Source organism: Lissotriton vulgaris, chromosome 1_1 (genome assembly GCF_964263255.1).
Source record: "Lissotriton vulgaris chromosome 1_1, aLisVul1.2, whole genome shotgun sequence".
NCBI lineage: Eukaryota > Metazoa > Chordata > Amphibia > Caudata > Salamandridae > Lissotriton > Lissotriton vulgaris.
Window position 1 is genome coordinate 1,481,266,670 of NC_141685.1, and position 21,296 is coordinate 1,481,287,965.

Sequence of the window (21,296 nt, forward strand, 5' to 3'; positions counted from 1 at the left end):
TTGGAATCTATAGTGTCTGTCCAGCCGGACAGGGTTTAATTATACAAATGTATAGATAGTCAGTATTTTCAATACAGTATCAAAGTGGGACACAGCAGTATCCTACTACAGTACAAAGACATCTGTGACATACATAAACAAGTAAGGCAAGAGTAGGCTATCTGCATCTATCTAGAATGTAGGCAGACAATATTTTGCAAAAAATACACTGTTGTGATTTAGTAAATAATAAAATCAAATCATCCAGTGTAAGGTGTTGACGGCATTTCGATCCCTTTGTAAAATAATGGGATCATCATCAGGACATTAAACATTCATGCCTTCAATTACACATAAGTGTGTTTGGACCAAACAAGCACCGGCTTCTTGGCAAGTGGAAACCCATTGCGGCAACCTCCACGGGGCTACGATCAAAAATCCCCATTTAAATATGACCAACATTTAAATATGACCTACAATTTCTGGTCCTTCTTAAGCAGACATCGTCTTATATGAAAACCACGCACTTATGTGTAATTGAAGGCATGAATGTTTAATGTCCTGATGATGATCCCATTATTTTACAAAGGGATCGAAACGCCGTCGACACCGTACACTGGATGATTTGATTTTATTATTTACTAAATCACAACAGTGTATTTTTTGCAAAATATTGTCTGCCTACATTCTAGATAGATGCAGATAGCCTACTCTTGCCTTACTTGTTTATGTATGTCACAGATGTTTTTGTACTGTAGTAGGATACAGCTGTGTCCCACTTTGATACTGTATTGAAAATACTGACTATCTATACATTTGTGTAATTAAACCCTGTCCGGCTGGACAGACACTATAGATTCCAATTTTGGTCTTTATATATTCTTTTATTAATCTTTGAATGTCAGGGACCACTGTTCTTTGAAGTAATACTTGCACCCAAGGTCCTTTGCCTACTGCTCCTTTGGGTATCCCTTGTACTATATAAAAGTTGGAATTATGATGGCACTTTCCAACATTAGTTTCATGTCGGCCTTTCTGGAAAGCGTCACACTCCCCACCTGGCCGTCCGATTGTGGCCTTGGGGGTCAACTTTGGTGTCCCCCTTCACTTCTCTGCACAGTGTGGCAGCCACCTCACGAAACCTGCCAACCAGTGCAGAGATATGCAAAAACTTCAATTTTTCAATGAGACCTTGTGCTGTGGACGGTTTCGGCCTGCCGCACAAGTTCCCATTGAGAAATGGTCCATATTGCAGTGTGTCTGAACTGCCGACCTGAGGTCGGTTGGTTCCACATCCGCGGCAATTTCAGCCAGAGGCAACTCCAAACGACGTCAAACTCAGGGCCTAGGTGTTTCGAACTCTTCTAATTCAGGTTTCAAGTCAGAAATATTCTTTATTAGGTATCAAGGGGAGAGGGAGGAACAGCAGGGCTAGTTCACTTCCCCTGAAATATATGTATTATCAATGGGAACTAGCCTCAAAGGGCATAAGGATAGTGTGTTTGTATGGAAGAAAGAAATATTATTTCTTTTGAAAGCACTCACCCACCAACCTAGTTGGTGGCATGCTTCATTCCACCCAATGGCACCGAATGTGTCCTGGGTGTGCTTTAATGCCTGTTTATAGTGGAGCTGGTTTTGTGGTCCATAAGTTTGCAGTGATAGCATGTGAGTGTGAGTTAAAGACTGTCCCCGTGTCCCAATTCCGATACTAGGTAATTTTATTAGCGGGCCCTTGGCAGTGTTAAAAACAAGGCATTGGATGTGTTGTGGAGTTAGCTATGGTGTCCTACATCCTGTGTGGTCAACATGTTTCAGCCAGGCATTGGTAAAGAGCTGGCTTTCTTCAGATTCTATGAATGTGTGAAGTGCTCGTGAAGTGATTTAAAAAAAGGCAGGGTCAGGAATTGGGTGTAAGTGATCTGCTATGTGTTGCACTCGCTAAGGTGCAATATGGATAAGAGGGTGCTTTCCTCTGTGCTTTGTACCTGTAAAATAAAAGGACATAAAACAATACAAACAAACACATAATGAATGGAAATTAGCATCCCAAATGCATATGTATCTTATGTGCTTAAATGCCGTCCTGTCAGTGTAGTAACCATAATGCTAAAATAGTGACGCGGTACGGACTGTGACGTAGTAGTTGGTCGGTGGTAAAAACTATATGTGCATATAAACAATAGCAGAATCACGCCATGCTGCCGAATTAGTGGCGGACAGTTAAAAGATTATAAATGCTTACTCTTGAGATTATCAGAGCAAAGCTTCATGAGTATCCAGCATTGGGGTCGACTTAGAAACGCCTTCTATTAAGTTAAAGAGGAGACATACAAAAAGGTGAGTGAAGTCACCTAGATATCAAATAGAGGATCTCCCGTGGCCTCGAGAGTCAGCATGTCCTTACAGTCCCTACTTACTTGGGTGAAGCACAAAATAGTGGACGTACAGGCCCACTACACTGGGGGCGAAGACACTGCCCATTGACATACCATTGGTCAGAAGGTAAAATTCACCCTCAAACTCGAAAAAGTTATCTTTTAGCGCCAATGTGGCACATGTCAGGATAAAGGCCCTCGGGTGGTATACTCCCACTGGGTCTCCATCAGGATGTCGTGGAGCACTTGTAAGGTGGCATCCTGTAGGAGACTAGCATTGAGGCTCTCTATATCTAGCCCCACTAAGAGTTGTGAAGTGGGGTCAAACTCCTAAAAGACCAGGAGTTTGACCCCACTTCACAAATTTACCTTCAGACCAATGGGCAGAGCCTTCGCCCTCAGCGTAGTGGGCCTGTACGTCCATCATTTTGAGCAAACACACATACTAACAGCTGTCAACCCTCACTCTCACAACATCAAGCTGTGGCGTCAATATATCAACGACATTCTCATGATCTGGTCCAGGTCACAAGACACCTTAGCCACCTTTCTCACCTGGCTCAATGACCGTGATCCATACTTATGATTCACCAGCACAGCCAGCCCCAAAAACATTGCTTTTCTGGACCTCAACATTGAGGCAGAGGCAGGTAGGCTAAAAACCACAACATACACAAACCCACTGCCAGAAATTCACTGCTACTATTCGAGAGCTTCCATCCCCGGGCCCTCAGGGAGAACCTTCCCATCGGCCAATTTCTACATATACGTAGAAATTGTAGCAATGTATCAGACTACCAAAAGCAATCAACGCAGCTGGCCACAAAATTACGTGAGCGGGGATACCCCAACAAAATAGTCCAGAACACAAAAAAACGGGCCCGCAATCAGAATAGAGATGCTCTCCTGGAAGATAACACACGGGAGGAAATGACCGCTCCCTTGGCATGTGTCACCACTTATAATGAGGCATCGAAAATGGTGTCTAAAATAATCCGAAAGAACTGCCGAATCCTAAACTCTGGGAAAAGGAACTGGGACAAACCGCTTTGTGCATACAAAAGAGCCAGCAGCCTCAAAGACTGACTAGTCTCCACGAGACCCAAAGTGACCAAAACAATCACTACAAACTTGGTACTCAATGCCTGGGGCCTCCCTGAGGTGGTCGGGCACTACCTATGTGGCGATTGTAGCATCTGCCACTTGACATGCCCCACAAATCACTTGATCTGAAACTCGGAAAAATATGGCGACAAATAAAACATACAAATTGCAACTCATCCAATGTAGTCTACTTGATCGAATGTCCATGTGGACTACGCTACATTGGTATGACTACGCACAAAGTCAAAACAAGAATTGTGGAGCACCTTAGTACTATCAGGCGCAAACAAAACATTGCCTTCAAAAAGGACATACAACTAATGACAATGTCTTGGACTGTAGTGGAACATATTGAGTGTCATAACACTAACAATAGCAAATTCTTGCTCAAAAAAGAACAACGTTGGATTTACTGCCTGTCAACCCACCTACAGGGGTTGGCCGACAATATCCCCTGGCACAGTCTGAATTCTTGAGCCCAAATATACTAATGACTGAGGATCTCACCAGGTCTTGCTGAACACAGCTTACCTAGAATGTATGATGCCTGTTACCCACGCACTGCTCTAATCCCATTTGACAAATCCTAATACACTCTGAAGTGTGCAGCATAGTCTCAGTAAAAAGTGACAAAACTTTTGTTTCAACAAATACCCATTTTCTTTGCGATTTGGGCATATATATCATTTACCCGCCTCCCAATATAAAGGGGCACGTAGCCCATCTATCGCTCCCTAATTTAATTATCATAATATGAAGCAATAATTTCTACCTTTGACTTTCATAACCCAATCTTTATTGTTCCTCAACTGAAAAAAATAGTACTACACATAGTGAGGTCTTTTCTCTACGTCTACCTACACAGTGAGGGCCTAGTCTTTCCTCTATGTCTATGTACTACATATGGTGAGGTCTTTCCGCTATGTCTACCTACATAGTGAGGACCTAGTCTTTCCTCTATGTCTACCCCTCTCCTCCCACTGCAGACGCTACTCACACAATTGAGGAAGTGGTTCTAGGTGGCACATGGCGGGCAGTATTTAAGCCTGAGCACACAGAGGGTGAACATCCATGGAGATCCGTTGCACAACAAGTAGGTGCTGACGCGGGGACCGAGCTTCACCCAAGTAAGAAGGGACTGGAAGAACTTGCTGACTTTTGAGGCCATGGGAGATCCTCTATTTGATCTCTGGGCGACTTCACTCACCTTTTTGTGTGTCTCTTCTTTAACTTAAAAGAGGGCGTTTCTAAGCTGACCCCAATGCACGATACTCATGAAGCTTTCCTCTGATAATCTCAAGAGTAAGCATTTATAATCTTTTAACTGTCCGCCACCAAATCGGCAGCATGGTGTGATTACACTATTGATTATATGCACATATAACTTTTACCGCTGACCAACTACCACGTCACAGTCCGTACCGCGCCACTATTTTAGCATTATGATTACTACACGGAAACAACGGCATTTAAGCACATAAGATACATGTGCATTGTGGAATGCAAATTTCCATTCATTATGTGTTTGTTTGTATTGTTTTATGTCCTTTGTTTTTACAGGTACAAAGCAGAGGGAAGAACCCTTTTACCCATATTGCACCTTAACGAGTGCAACACAGAGCAGGTCACTAACACTCAATTCCTGACCCTGCCTTTTTTTAAATCACTTCACGAGCACTTCACACATTCATAGGTCCTGAAGAAAGCCAGCTCATTACCAAGGCCTGACTGAAACATGCTGACCACACTGGATGTGGGAGACCATAGATAACTCCACAACACATCCTACTAGCACTATTGTGATCATTATTACTGATATTGCGAAAACTGAACACATAATATATTTGCACTTATTTTGGAGACAACTGTTTGTCTAGAAACAGACTGTACTCAACAAGTTCAAATAGTCAGTATAGATTTCTGTAAGCAGCTTCTTATTGTGGTGAGTTTTTTATGAACAGTTTTCCAGCATCCTCTCTTCATATAGAGAACCTTAACCCTACTCCTCGTTCTTCTAAAATGTTATTCCTACTCTTCTACTGCTTTCTTGGGCCTCAGTGAATTTTCTTAAAATAAAGAAATAATGTTTACTTAGTTTCAGTCTCTTTATACCTTTCAAACTAACTCTTAGGCTATTTAATGTCTCTCAGTATTTTTAAAGTTTATATTTACCAAGTATCTTTATGAATGAGGTTCACAATAGCGATATCATAGAGATTCAACCAGTTCAGATTTCACATCACACAAGTCACAAGTCATCCATGTGACATTCAGTACTTTGTGCACTTAGTAATACCATTCAGGTGCTGAATACCTTTGACAAGGTACTCTTTCTCTTTTCGATATTCTCCGTTTTAATTGGTCTCCTTCTATATCACTTTCATCTCTTGACTCTGTCTTATCAGGAATAGTGGATGGAATCCAGTCAACTGATTTGCTCTTTCTGAGTCTTCATTGAATATAGTCCTGTGGGCACTCAACTCAATGGGTGACTCTTCTTGTTTCAGTGCTTGTTTCTTCACCCAGATCTTTTGGCTACACTAATGCTGTCTCAGTAACGTTTACAAGTTGAGGGTCAGTCTATTCTTCTCCTTCGTTAGGCACGTCAATGTCAATTTGGGACACAACAGGCACTTCAAATGTTCTTGGTGTGCGAAGTGTGCACCGAATTTGGAAATCCAGCACACTTAACAGCTGTGTTGGTCACCAAAATGACCTGGAAGGGGCCTTTCTATCTCTGTTCCAAGCAAGTCTTCAAAACGTGTGTCTTGATCACAACCCAATCTCCCACACTGCGGTGGTGGCTCTGTTCAGTATGCAGATCTTGTGTGGCAGCTGCAACCTGGTAAGAAACAGAACACACCATATCAGCCAATCCTTTGCAGTAATCGAGTATCATCATCTGTGATGTTCACAAGAGCATTTGCATGTTACGGCTGGCAATCTCATGGCACATCCCATGACAATTTCATGCGGGAATAAACCACCTCTTCTGTCAGGAATACTTTGAATACTCATCAGCACCAAAAGCAAAGCATCTGGCCATTTCAGTGATGTTGAAGCCCAAACTTTAGCTAGTTGAGACTTAATGGTCCCATTGAGTTGCTCGACTATACCTGAAACCTCAGGTTGATAGCTACAGAGCAGTCTTTGCTCAAGCTGTAATGCTATATTTGGGGATCAATTTTCTCAATAACAGTTTTGCTACAGTGAAGCTATCATTTCTTCTGGTTAGGTAGGCCTCCTCTCCTCTCGAGAAGATACACACTATGACCAGGACATATCTCAGCCCATTACAGACAGGCATCCCGATGAAGTCCATTTGCATTCTGTTGAAAGGACTACCTGATCTCCCTATAATGTGTGTTCATTTCCCTACATTCATCTGTTGACAAATCATACAACGATGACACACTTCTTCTGCAAGCAGCCTGAACCTAGGATTAAACCATTTCTGTCTAAATAGACGTGTCATGGTGATAGAGCGCGCAGGTCACCCGACTCAGAGTTTGCCAGATTTTCACGCACTTGGGCCCATGACGTGATTACGAGATACAATTTTGTAAGTCGGGTGATTTTACACGCCACTATCAGTATTCTATGTGTGTTTCCTGTAACACTATTACCATGGTACCTGACTTACCACAGGCACTTGCTCCTCCTGATGGATCAGGAGCTGTCGAGGACAGGAGATAATACTTCTAAAAACACTTGGTTTATTCACATAACATCAGTTTGTACTTTTCTGAATGACCACAGACACCTGAGGTGTTTTAAAATCTTTATATAGAAATGTAAAATTAAAAGTGACAAAATTATGAGGCAAATGCTGATAAAACATCAATAAGCAGAATCAAAAAGATAATGTAACTATGGATGAGGGACAACACCATTTAGGGCAACAGAGTTTTCTAAAGGGTAAGGGTAACAGGGAACATGCTATTCATTTAGACTTAAACTGGGGACGGCAAGTTTAAACACATTTAGTCAGTGAATTTCTATAGCCTATGAGTGATTCAAACCCTAATCTTTTTCTATCTAGCTTAGTCTTCACACATTTATTATTGTTCACCACACTTGGATTTAAGCAAAAAAAAAACAGTTTCAAATATGTCCTAAAGGAAAAGGGGAAAATTGGAACATGCTAATAAACAGTTTTCAAATGCATCAGTAGAGAGATCAGAGAGAAAATCATGGGCATAGAGGCTTTATTAAGAGTAGGAAGGAAGAGGATAAAGGACGGACACCCACAGGTATATTTACCTTAGACGGGAATGAGGACTAACCCTGGCCACGGGTCAGCTTCGGGGAAGGACGAGGACAAGGACCCTCAAGGATTCAGAATGCCAGTGGGTGAGCAGGTAACAGCTCACGGAAAATCAGGACAGGATACCCCTCAGGTTTGGGTCAGGACTGGGCTCATCAAAGGGCACGACCAACCCCTACAGCTTTGGATGCAACGCCTGCGTTACCCCCTCACTGCACGGAATCCGCCAATAACCCCGATTGGGTTTTCGAATCTCCCAGCAAAAGTGCTTCGCCATCACTTAGGTCTATTTCCACCCCTTAGAGTTTGTGGAAAATTCGGACAGAGCGCTCCGCAGCTCTCTGTATCAATCACCTATAGAGTCGTGGGGTCGGTGACAGGTCTGCTATTCGGACAAGTCGGACAATTTTCCCTAACAAACTAGGCTAGTTATACCCTTCTTGGGTTCCCAGACCACCCACAAATGTTGCAAGTGACAGGGTCCCAACTCACGATTGGTCAGGAGAGCTGATTAGGTCACTATTACTTCCTAAATTCTAAGTTCCCACAATGAATATTTAATTTTTCATACCCGCCCCCTACATTCGTGTTCCCAGGCATAGGAGTACGGAAAAACAATGGTTGCATACAGTAGACAGAAACAATGTAACAAATTTTAGGTAGGTTGCAGCATCTTCTCCTAGGACCAAGGTAGGTTCCCAGGCGCATCTTGCTTCAGAAGCCAGCTGGCTTGGTTCTGCTTCTGCGCAGTGTGGGATTCCCTCATCACGTGACAGGGTCGGAACGGGTTTCAATATGGAGTTTGTTCCCTCACCCAGGCCCATGGACGCGTGGTACATGAAAAGTAAGCGAAAACAAATTAATAACACAGAAAAATAGAATACACTGTACACCATGATAATCTACTCTGTACCCCTTACTTCATAATAACGATAGAGATTAGTGAATATGCGAAAAATAGATAGAAATACAAAGCAGCGTGTGCAAGCAGGTCGCATGGTTAGAAATAAGCGGCCATGTCAGCTACAATGCGCATGAGCGAACTTCTCCCTCCAAATCTGCGAGTGCGTCACATCACGTGGGTATGACCGACGCATGCGCAGACTAAATTTCTGCAAAGCGGCCATTCTGCAGTATGCAAGCGGTGTTACGGTTAGTAAACACATATGCAAGCATCTCTAGGACACCCGCGTGTGCTGAAAAAGTGTAATATTAATGACGAACAGGAGTGTTTAGTACTATTACAAGTTAACGAGGTTCATGAAAAGAGCAAGTCACTTTATGTGCGAATTCTCACTCCATCAATGGTATCCCTCTCTAAATGTGCATATCTGTGGAAATGTTGTGTCATTGGAAACAACAAACTATCAGGTAACACTGGACTCCATTCAGCTGACATCTAAATGTCATGTGAATTTTTCTTATAACCTGCTGTGATCCAATATTATTGTTCTGTCTCTTAAACATGTCCTTGTACCCTTTCAATTCATCTCATGTGTCTATTACTGTCATCAACATAGAAACTCAAGTGTACTCCTCAAACTCACATGCGAAAGTTCCATTAAATGTGCAGCCAGCAGGGCATCTGAATTAGCAAATCTATTTCCCATAGCAATGTAACTGCTACAATTTTGGTTAGCTACACATTTAACAACTGTAATTTCAGTAGGTAATTGGAAAGCTTCCAACAAATTCCTCATTTGTGTCCCATTTTTAATAGGGATCCCTGAAGAGATCATGAAACTTCTTTGTGACCACAATTTCCAAAAATCATGGACAACGCTAAAACCATACTAACTATCAGTAAATATAGCCATTCTCAATTTAGCAGCGAAACTGCAAGCTCTTGTAAGAGTAATCAATTCTGCAACTTGTGCTGAGGTAGCACCTTGAAGCCATGATGCTTCGATGACATCATTTACTTTGCACACAGCATAAACTGTTCTCAGGTTCCTGTGATTGTTTCTCAAAAATGAGCTGTCTACAAATATTACATAATCCGGATCATTCAAAGGTTCATATTTATTGTCAGATCTTGGCTATGTGCTTAAATCTGTGACATCTCGGCAATCATGTTCAACTTCACCACAAACAGTGTCATTAAACGCAATAATTTTGCAGCATTCAGAATCTGGTAGCGTTTTAAAAGAACATTATTAGCTGTCAAGATCTTGTACTCATACCTGGTGAGTGTATTATGTGTCATGTATTGGGTCTTAGTTTGTGTCAGTAAATGTTCAACAAAGTGAGGGACCATTACAGTTAAAGGGTATCCCATCACTATGCTCTCACCCCATTCCCAACTAGTGCTCACTGCGCAGACCACTTTAAGGTGGCTGGGCAGTCCTGCGATGACACGGTCAAGGGTGGTCGAAAAATATGTCACAGGTTTCCGAACATCAGTGTGCATCTCAGTCAGCATTGAGAGAGCACTGCATCCCTCTCAATGCAAAATAAAGTAAACTCTTTATTGTAATCAGGCATTCCCATGACTGGGGCACAAGAAAGATTTCATTTAAAATCTCAGAAGGCTTTTAAGCAATCGTTGTCCCATGGTAGTGGATCAGACACATCCTTGAGTGTCAGCCTCAGTAAAGGCTTTGCCACTAGGTAAAAATTTGATATCCACTATCTACATTATCCAACCATTCCCAAAGGTATCCTGACCTCTCAGAGTTCAAGGTGGATTCATCTGAGGAATTGCTTCCACTCTCTATGGTGACACTTTCCAAGCTCCTTTTTCAATGATATGTCCCTGATATTGAGTACAGAGGCAAACCTGACAGTGGAGCCCTCTGACTGACAGCACCTAACCTGCTATCCCTCTAAAAGTGTTGGTCCTTCTATACTTACTAGGGTATGTGTGCATGCTATCCACTGGCCTCTGGATTATATTGTTCCACTTAATACCTAGTGGTGGTTATTCACTTATTCTAATCATTATCTTCTATTGTAGTGTCTGTTGCCAACATGATTTGGTTTGGCATACAGTTTTGATATAACCTTGTATTCTGAACATACTTTAACTATAATAGTTTCTTATAACCATCTCTTTCTTTGTTGCTTTGTCTACCTTTCATTACCTGTGGGTAATCTTTTCCATGTTTTGCTGCCAACAGGAGCTTGCTATAGTATCTTTGTTCTGTTTAGACATTTCCAAATAAGATGATTAAATTAGAAATATGTGGAAACTAGGCTACCTCTAAAGAAATGTTTAGTCTAGGAATGCTTGCTTAAACACTGTATAGCTTAGGAATGCTTGATCAAACACTGTTCATTGGTTTGGAACATCATAATTGGTAATTGATAAAAGAATGTCGGTCTGTCTTACTGTTTGCTGATTTCTGTTTGTATTGTCTGAAAGTAGCTCTATGTAAATATGGGTTAGATAGACTAGCCCTTTTCGTCTCTGTACAGCATGTGATGTGTTATATTTGTTGTTAGTCCAGTCTTTTGATATGTATATTTATTTGTCTAAAATTAACAGCACTCAAGAAGTCCTGTATTAGGACGAAATGCGTCGGCTGTACTGTTGTGAAAAGTTATAATCTTGACTTCGCTTTTAACCTAATGAAAATGGAATAAAAAGAGAAACTTTGAAGAACACCATAATTGGATATGGACTATATAATTGTTCCATCTGTTTCAAAATCGATGTGTGGTGCACCTGTGCTTGTATTTTGTCCCTGATATTGAACTTCCTTTTAACAGTACTGCGGGTTACCTCCATTCTCAGCCAGTAGATTCAATAATGGTATGGTATTGTGCGCACAGGCTTCTCGTGTCTCTAATGCCACAAATAGGTTCTCTATCTCTATATATTGCATGAGTACTGATCTATAGGGCATCTGTAATGACTCCAAATTCTTTTTCAAGATCTGGTTGAAAATGGATGGACTCTGTGAATACCCTTGTGGGGCTTGACACCGTGCCAAAACTCTCTGCTGAAACATGAAGTTAAAAAGAAACTGGCTATCCTCGTGCAATCACACTGAGAAGAAAGCCTGGTAAAGATAATTGACAGTAAACCACTTTGCTGTACAAGGAATTTGAAAAAGTATTGTTGCTAGATTCAGGACCATGGGACGATATGGAACAACTATCTGATTCATTTTCCTAAGGTCCTGTACTATTTATTTACGTATTTTATGAGCTTTATATAGTGCCAGCAAGGCCCGAAGGAATCAGAGTGCTTTACATCAGTAAATGTTTACATCAAGGTGACGTGATACATTAACTCAGTGAATTTTTAGCATTAAGGTAACTTGATAAATCAACTCAGGTAGGTCAGATCAAATCAGGTCAGTGGTTGAGTACAGGAGAGGAGAGGTCTAGGGAGAGCTTAAGGTGGAGATGTTGTCTCGTTGGGCGGGTAATAATCCACTAGTTGAGAGGCAGGTTAAATATGGGATCTTCCTCAAGATCTATTCTATCCTTCCCATTAGGTTTCTGTAAACCAATGATTGGAGAGTTACATGAACCAATGCCCTCAAAATTACTTTCGTAACATGTCTTCTATTAGAGGTGTTATTCCTGCAATTTGACTTCAGAGTGACTTGGATATCAGACATTGTTTGTCTGATATCCTTTCATGTAAAATCCCATACTTCTGAATTCACTCTCTCTTTTAAATCTGAAAGCAAGTTTTCAACTGTTACTGCTGCGAATAATTTTACAACTGAATTCTTTTGGGCAATCCTGAATTCCACATCCTCATCAAGGGTCTGGAACTTGACACAATTCAGGGCACAGTCAATTGTGCGATTTAGCTTGCAAAACAGTCTCTCCCTAACATGTTCTCAGGGCTTGAATCACATACACCACATTGATGATTTCCTCAAATGAACCAACTTTTACAGGAACTTTTTCTAAAACTGGATTTGCGATCTGTTTATTTGAAACTCATACAACTTGAATTTTGGGTTTCTTAGAGGAAACTGCCTGGGACTTCCACAGTTCTAACAATAGATCTGGTAGTGCCAGTATCAATAAGAAATGATATAGGATGACCATTCACCTCACTCTCTATGAATTGGCCACTGTGGTCCATCTCTAAGACTGCACCAAGCATGCAATCTCCCCCCCCCCCTCAGGCATGGTCAGTGTGAAATGCTGGAACAAGCATTGTCATTATCAAAAACAGGATATTGTTGGAGAGCATTTTGATTTTGGATCTGAAAAGGGTTTAGGTTTGCCTTTGGCATCTGGCTCAAATTAAATTTCGGGTTCCCATTTTCTGTGGAATCATTTGGGCTTGTGGTATTGGCATCATGGGAACTTGTTTTTGCATTGTCAAATGCTTTTGTTGTACTGGTATATTTTGCATCTGCATTCCTCTCTGCATTTGTACATTCCCAGGTATTGCTTCAGGATTAAGCCTACACTTCCTCTTCCAATGCCCGATCCTGTTACAAAAATGGAAAGGGGTAATTTTCTTCAGCGTTGCAACATCCCTGCACTTTGATCAATTGAAACACCTCTACCTCTACCTTGACCAACACCAAAACCTCCTTGAGTACCCTGCACTTCTGCCTGTGGAACAACAACACCTTGCATATCTCCTTGCTTTCCTGCAAAATAAGGATTCTGGCAACCTTTCTAAGCATACTTTGTCTGGGCCAACATGAATTTCTCGTTAAGCTTTTCCTGTTTCATTTCTTATTCATCACAGCAATATTTTTAATGCCCCAGGATCTCATCAAGCGATTTATTCTGCCAGCAAATCCCACTCTGCTGTATATGTGCACTGATCCCTGATCTTAATCCAATAAGAAACTGAGATACAAAAATCCCATGTTCCTTTCATCTAGATATTCTCTTCAACTGTGCTGTTTAAACACTTGAAGTAACCAACTGATTCTATTGACTCTTGGGTAGTTCAATTAATTTTTCCCAATCAAATATCTTTTGGAGAGTCTTCACCTTTTAGGAAAGTAATCACTGCTTCCTATTTTCCATAACTACAGGAGATGGTGCATTATTTCGCACAACTCTCATAGGCACTTCACGCGGCCATTGTGCACCAACCTTACATTCAGCCCACAAATCACTTGGCTCTACAGTATCAAAGAAAATATTCAAATCAACCCACAACACCTCTGAGACCTTCACAAATCGGTCAACTTGTGAGTGCCACAGCAGAGGTTTGTCTCTTAATTTTAGAACTTTGTTCATAAATGCGCTAAGATCCTCTCTACTCCAAGGCAAATGGACATACACTCCTTCCGCTAATTGTCTCTATGGATAGACTTAAGTGCCTTCCTCATCCTGTTCTTATTTTCTCCTAGTAATTCTGGTTGTCTCTTTTTCTTTTCATGCTTTCTTGCCCATTAGTTTTCTAATTTTTCAAAATCACTCCATTTGCGAATGCACTTGATTAATTCTGTACTATTCAACCGCATTCCTGAAGAATGCATGGTTTCAATTAATTTATCATCTAATTGACCCCTCTAACTTCTCTGTAGAGGGAAACTCTGTTAATTTATCATGTGTAATTGCTACCAATCTTGTAATTTCTTTACACATATAAACTATTTATTGCTCTTCATACAGATTCAAATATTCCAAATCTAAACATCCTCTAATAATTTCTTCAAGTTCAACTTTTAATTTGGGGATATTGAGTGGTCTCTCTTTTTCAAGTTTTGTGTTAACTGGTTGCACTGTGCTGTCTGTCTTTTAAATTCCTGCAGCTTTCTCAAACCATGATGTAAAAGTTCCATCTTCAAACACATTTGTTTCTCCTGTGCTATTAATGTTGCAAAACGACCCTCCTTCCTGTCTTAATTTCTGAACTGCCCGAGGCGGTTTCCATGCAACCAATTTGTGGATTTTTATCATTTCAAATAAATCCTGATGTAGTAAATCCTCCAACACCTCCTTGAGCTTCTGGAGTCAGGTTAACATTTATTGTGGCAGTAGCAATTGGCCTAGGTACTGTTGGCGCAGTTGTTATTTGTGCTATTTGTACCGGACCTGTCGTAACGGATGTAGCTATCGCAGGTGGAATAACAGTCTCTGGTTGAGCAATAAGTGGTGGGGCAGTTTGAAATATCTGAAGGGGTTTCAACTTGTATTGTACTAGTTGCAACAGTGGCAGCAGCTAATGTACAACCCACTGTGTCATTATCTCCAGTACTAATAGCTGGAGTTGCATTTGGCGAGGGACATGCAGCTAACATTTCCCTAAAATGTTGTTTCCTGAATCACCATATGTCTCATTTTCCTTTTCCTTTTCCTCTTTCTCTTTTTCTTTTTCTTTTCCTTGTGTATTTGTCTTTTTCACCTTCTGTAATATTTTTGGAGAAAGAGCAGGAAACAATCTAGTCCCTTCAACTATGGCTTTCCTCAATCTTTGCTGTCCTTCATCTCATCGACCCCCTGCATAATTACGCATTGTTCTTTTTGTCTTATTCTGATATTTTTCTGTTTCTTTCTCTTGAACAACTTTCTCTGACATATTCAGAGCTTAAGACTGTGTGGATCTAGGTGGTGGCTTCGGTTTGTACAACTTCTCTTTCAATTTTTAATAAATTCTAATCACAAAGGTATCGCATTTTGGGAATTTCAATGGACCTTCTTTCTCAGTAATCTTGCACCTTTGATGAAGCCATAAACATGTATGTAATCCCAATTCAACTGTCATGTAATGTGCAGGTGTACCCTCAGGATGTGCCTCTTCACCTTTCTATTTTAGAATTCTAACATCACCCTTCATAAAACTTTTACATTCTTTAAAGCTTTTTCACAAATTTGAACAGTAAATCAATCAAAATTCTATGTTTTGATTGTGTTATATAAACATCAAATCTTTGTCTCCCATCCTGTTACAGTTATTATTTCTCAAATAAAATATCAATGTGGTATTCACACCACTACTAACCAATTACAGCACAACACCCTAACGTCACCAACCAATCTCAGCGCGAAACACTTTGATGGATGATCTCGCTCCCTGCAGCAGCTCACCCTCCTTTACTAGTTCCCACGTACTTGCATAACTCAACAAAACCTGTAGAGCACCAATACAAACATTTAATGATTCTTGTTTGCTCTGCTAAAGAACACAATAGTGATTCAACAATCAGAATTTTAAGGTGTTCACACCCTCCGATTTTATCACACAAAAGGATGTTTCACATTTGCAAGTGAAAACTCGACTGGAGGGAAATAACCCTAAACAGCTTCACCCTTTGCGCAATCAGGTTCTGCTAACATCAATAAATATTAGTACAATACCAATAGTTCATTAATGTCTCTACCTTAACTGTGTAGTCCACGGTACCTAAACACCTACACCACAGTTGGCAAACAAGAAATACCACTAGCCAATCGCTACTTCTGTGTGCTCTACACTTTTTTCAATATGCCAGGATCTTAGGCTGTGCCAAGCCTGAAACTCTTCAACTTCTTCACAAATAAACATATATATTCATCAAACCACTCACTCTACTCACAATAATTCAACAGTAATCACAAATGCTAATGGGCAACACATCACCCTAATAATACTCACACCTCAAAAACAGTAACCGCCTTTGAAAATCACACCTTGTCAGTTCTTCAAGTTCCAGGCACTGGACTCCAGGAATTGGAATATTATTCTAACTTAAATATTTAATTTTGAAGCTTCTTTCTTAAGGTGTAACCATAATTCTGCTACCAGAAAAGTGATAGCGCAGAGTTGGGGAAACATTTTAATAATATTGTTTAACCATTTTCTGACCATCAATTACACACAATATTTTCTTTTCCGGTGACGGACCTTTGCCACGTGATTTGAGTTAGGAGCTATTGCATCATGAGAAGTTAAATCACAATTACATTTCTAAATCCAGTCAAGGATGAGAGTTTAAATTAGTTTTCAAAAGCTTTATTTCTCAATAAGAGAGTAGTAAAACTATTTTTATTATTTTTATTCAAGCTAGTTGAACAGTTCAAGTAAGTTTACAGAAATATCATAAAAATGATGGTTAGAACAAATTATCAAATAATGCATCAAGCGAGTGCCATAAAGGAAAAACACCTTATTCTAAAGAAAAGGAACAGAAGTGAACTTAGCAAAACTCATGAAGTTGTAGGTTCAAAGGTAAAGAGCGAGATAAATAGAGCTCGGAGCTCAAAGACTCAAACTTCAATCAAAGCAACATAACGTCCCATAAAAGAGTAGTTCATGAAACTCAATAGAGTCTCAGCAATTAGGCAAATAATTATACAGTTATAGTAGAAAGCTGTATTTTAAATCAAGCATTATTGCAAACATCTCAGAATGAGCAGCAGCAGTAGTGGCCACAGCCGTCAGTTTAGGACAATGGAATGCAAATCTGGGAATAATTAAATCTACACTAGGAACACGCTCTAATATATAAAGGCAAAAAGTAAATTGCAAATGTATAGCAGGCTTCTACTATTTGGATCCAATCAGTCAGCAGCATTAGTCTGAGAGACGTTCAGATCTTCCTTTCCTATGAAATACCATGCAGCTTGCAAAGTTTTATCATGAAGGTTGTAATTGATACTCTACACATAAGATCTTGAATTCGTAAACCTCCTTTCCCACAGGCAACAATCACATTCTAACCTTCTAATGTATTTAAACTTTCATTGCGTAAACAATGCACTATGTAAAAGAAGAAACATTAGCTTGCAATTTATTGTTTAATAACGCATTTTGTTGATAGAAAAGAGAAATTATGTTTAAATATGAACAACTCTAGTATTCCGAGCCTTACGTATGGTTAATGAGAAATAGGAAGTCTTGCTATCACAATAACATGTTTCTTTAGCAAAAGCATTCAAGATTTTTTTAATAAGAACATTCTGCAGATTTTGGAAATATTTCTAAACATGTCAGAATGAGATCAGGCTTTTTAATCTTTTCTGCACATTTCAGCATCTTGAGTCTATTTCAAATGAAATGAGGCCTGAACTAATGTCTATGGTGCTCATTACGATGTTGGTCATGCTGTACTGACAGGCCGGAGGCCCAACTTACAGACAGCCCTGCGGTCCAACTGCCAGATTTCAATACCGGCAGTCAGAGCATAAGCAGTCAGAGGGGACACTGCTGCCTTCTCCGAGATCATAGATTCCGACGGGGCAACAGTCGATTAAAATGGCCCTTTCCCACAGCCTTTTAATGGCGGTCCGACCGCCATGAAAAGGATACCCGAAAGGGACTTTGAGGGCCCCAAAAAGGCCCCTCGTCCCTCGTGGGGCACTGCAAATTGGCCCTAAGGGCACATGTAGTGCACCCACTCACATCCATGCACAGTGAGCCATGCTCCACATGGTACATGGCACACAGAGCATGGATGTGTACAAAGTGTTCTTTTACAAAGCAGCTTGTGTTGCGGCTCTTTTTCTGGGCCTCAGCACAAGCTGTCATGTAAAAGAGCACGTTCCAACTGCCAGCACAGTGGTGCCATCCTAATTCGGCAGTGAGACCACCGACTGTTTATCAGGCAGTCTCCTGACCGCTGTGATGGCGGTCGGTGGTCCGACTGCCGACATTGAAATTAGGGCCCGCGTCTGCTTAGTATAGTTCTGCACATTTAAACTGTGTCATTTCATTTTTGCTTGCACATTCATCATTGCAGATATAGCTGTTATTTATTAATTTTTGCATTTAATAAATTATCTCCCTCAATGTTTTAAGGCACAACAGCCATGATTCATGTGTGGCCTACCGATTAAGTTCCCTCTGAAGATTAAGAGTTTGAGTTTTTGTGTTGCAATGGTCATGTGTGCACTCAAATGTCTGGGCAGCTACAAAACGTAAAATGTGCAAATTATATACCAAAGGTGAGCCTGTTCTTTCTTTATTATTGGCAAATACATTTTTCTTTTGAATATATCTTTCCCTAAAAGATGAAAAGGTTTCTTTTCTCTAGCTCTCTCACCATCTCTTGCTCTCTATCAATCTTTCTCTTCCTGTCTCTCTTTTAATGCCTTCTATCCTGTTCTGGGATGGAAGACAGATAGAGAGAGGTTCACAATGCAATGGTTTTTCTCAAATCAAGGATCTCCAACTATCAATGTATTAGAATGTTTTGTGCAAATGTTATACTTATGTCTTGAGGAATTAGAGTCATGTGTTTGCTAGTTGTTACAGTCCTAGACTTGCCCTCTGAATGTTAAGGTTTGAGTCTTTAGGCCTCGTTAGTCATGTCCCTTTTCAAATTCTAAGCAGCAACAAAAAGAAAACATTTTAAGGTGTATAGTGAATGGTGATCTCGTTCTTTTTTATTGGCAATTTTTTTTTTTTTTACTTAGCCTTAAATATCTCATTTTAAGTATATAATTTACCAAAGGCTAAAAAGAATGTTGTTCTCTCTCTCCTGCCTTTTCTTTCTCTTTTCCTCTGCATCTCTCTTTCAAACTCTTTCTTCCAGTCTCTCTCTCTCTCTGTCTTTCATCCCAAACTGTCAATATTTCACTGTTTGGTGCAAATGTTATAGTTCGTTTTGAGGGATGAGAGCTGTTATTTATATGTGGCCTACTGGTTATGCTGCTGCTCCCCACTAAAGATTAAGAGTTTGAATGTTGTGCACTAATGGTTGTGTGTGCGCTCAAATGTCTGAACAGCTACTAAACGTAAAATGTATAAATTATATAACAAAAGCTGATCCTGTTCTTCTTTTTATTGGCAAATGATTTGTCTTTGTTAAAAAAAATTGTTTCCTTCAAAGACTGAAAAAGGTTTTTTCTCTCTCACCGTCCCTCTATCAATTGCTCTCTTTCTGTCTCTGTTTCAAGGCCTTCCCTCCCATTCTGGAAAGAAAGACAGAGTGAGAGAGATTCACAATGCAATGGTTTCTCAAATCAAGGATTTCAAACTATCAATGTATCAGAATGCTTGGTGCTAATGTTATACTTATGTTTTAAGAAACACCGGACAAGGGTCATGTGTGGGCAAGTGGTTATGGTATTAGACTCTCATTCTGAAGGTTAATGGTTTGAGCTTTTGGGCCTTATTGGCCATGTGCATTTTCAAATTCTGGGCCGCTACAAAAAGCAAAAGTTTCAAGTTGTATAATGAATGGTGATCTTGTTCTTTTTACAGCACACATAAAAATAGAAAAATGTGAGGAAAATAATTTATCCTCATATCGCCATCCTAAGACCAGGTTTAACTGCCCTTAGTTTTTGGTGCTGCCCCAGCCTTGTAAATATGGGGCAGTGTCAAAAAGCAATGGGTTTTGCTCACTGCAACACCTATTGCATGCCCCTTCACTGCAGTGGACTGCTGTGGTAAGGGGCATATTTACAAGGTGGCGTTAAGCAATATTAAGGGCCAGATGTAGGTAATTTGTATTTACCGATTCTTAAATACCGACTCATACCGAATCGGTAATTCAGAATCGGAAAATGGTATGTAGGTAAAAAATCGGTACAAGTTACCGATTCGGAATGACTCGGTATCTGAATTCGGTATTTTCCGAATCAGTAACTTCTGAATCAGTAAAATCCAAATCGGTAAAACCCATTCATACCTATGGGCCAGGAGGCCCATATGAATGAATGGGTTTTATCGATTCGGATTTTACCGATTCGGAATTTACCGAATCGGAAAATACCGAATCGGTAAATACCGAAACGGCAGTTTTAAATTCGACATGTGAGCCTGCTAACCAATCAGGAACACCCTACACACCCCACAACCAAGGCCCAGGGAATCCAACCAATCAAACTGAAGCACCCCTCCCCAGTACCTGGGAGTGGCCACACCCATGCAGGTGCACAGCAACTGAACAAACAATTGAGCTGAGGTGAGAGGAGCAGAGCATCCAGAGCCCAGCAGTGCTACAGAATGGAGTCCCAGGATGGCCAGAAGGATCGTGGGGAGGGCAAAAGGAAGATAAAGTTCACCCCAGCAGAACTGCAGGTGGCTGTTGAAGAAATAGTGAGTCACTACAACCAAATATTTGGAAGACAGTCTCTGCATGTTGCAGAGTCTGTGAAGAGGAACATATGGCTTGGCATACAGGGCAAAGTTAATGCCATTGGTGTGACTCACCAGGAGATCGCGGACATTAAAAAGCGATGGTATGACCTGCGCATCATAACCAAAAATAAGTTTGCTGGCCAAAAAAAGGATGCTGGTGTGATAGGAGGTGGTAGGAGCAAAGCGCCAAAACTATCAGAGCTGGAGGAGCTTGTTGAAACTTCTCTGGAGCCAGAATGCATGCATGGGATTGGAGACCTGGATAGTACAGCCAGAGCATCAAAGAAACAAGGTAAGATGCATGTACCCTAATCCCCAACCACTACCCTGAACCCGTACCCCACTGTGTAGAGTCATGACACTGCAGAACAGCTCATACTTGGGGCCAGCAATGCATCATGGGAGACGTAGTCATGAGTACAAACATGCAATGCATACACCACAAGACTCAACTAGGCATGCCACACACATCTCCAAACACACTGTGTACACTGGGCAAAGGTGTGTAAAGTATTTATTTAAGAAGTACACACAGGTGAACAACAACATTGACCCCATGTCAATTTCATTCCACAGAAGAGTCCTCACGAAGTTCAGCACCACCAAGGGAGGAGAGGGCACC

At 40.7% G+C, this 21,296-nt stretch overlaps 1 pseudogene; it reads left to right on the plus strand.

The window, feature by feature from the left end:
• LOC147750696 (forkhead box protein F1-like) overlaps nt 1–21,296 on the plus strand; it is an 89,508-nt pseudogene that overhangs the window by 61,766 nt on the left and 6,446 nt on the right.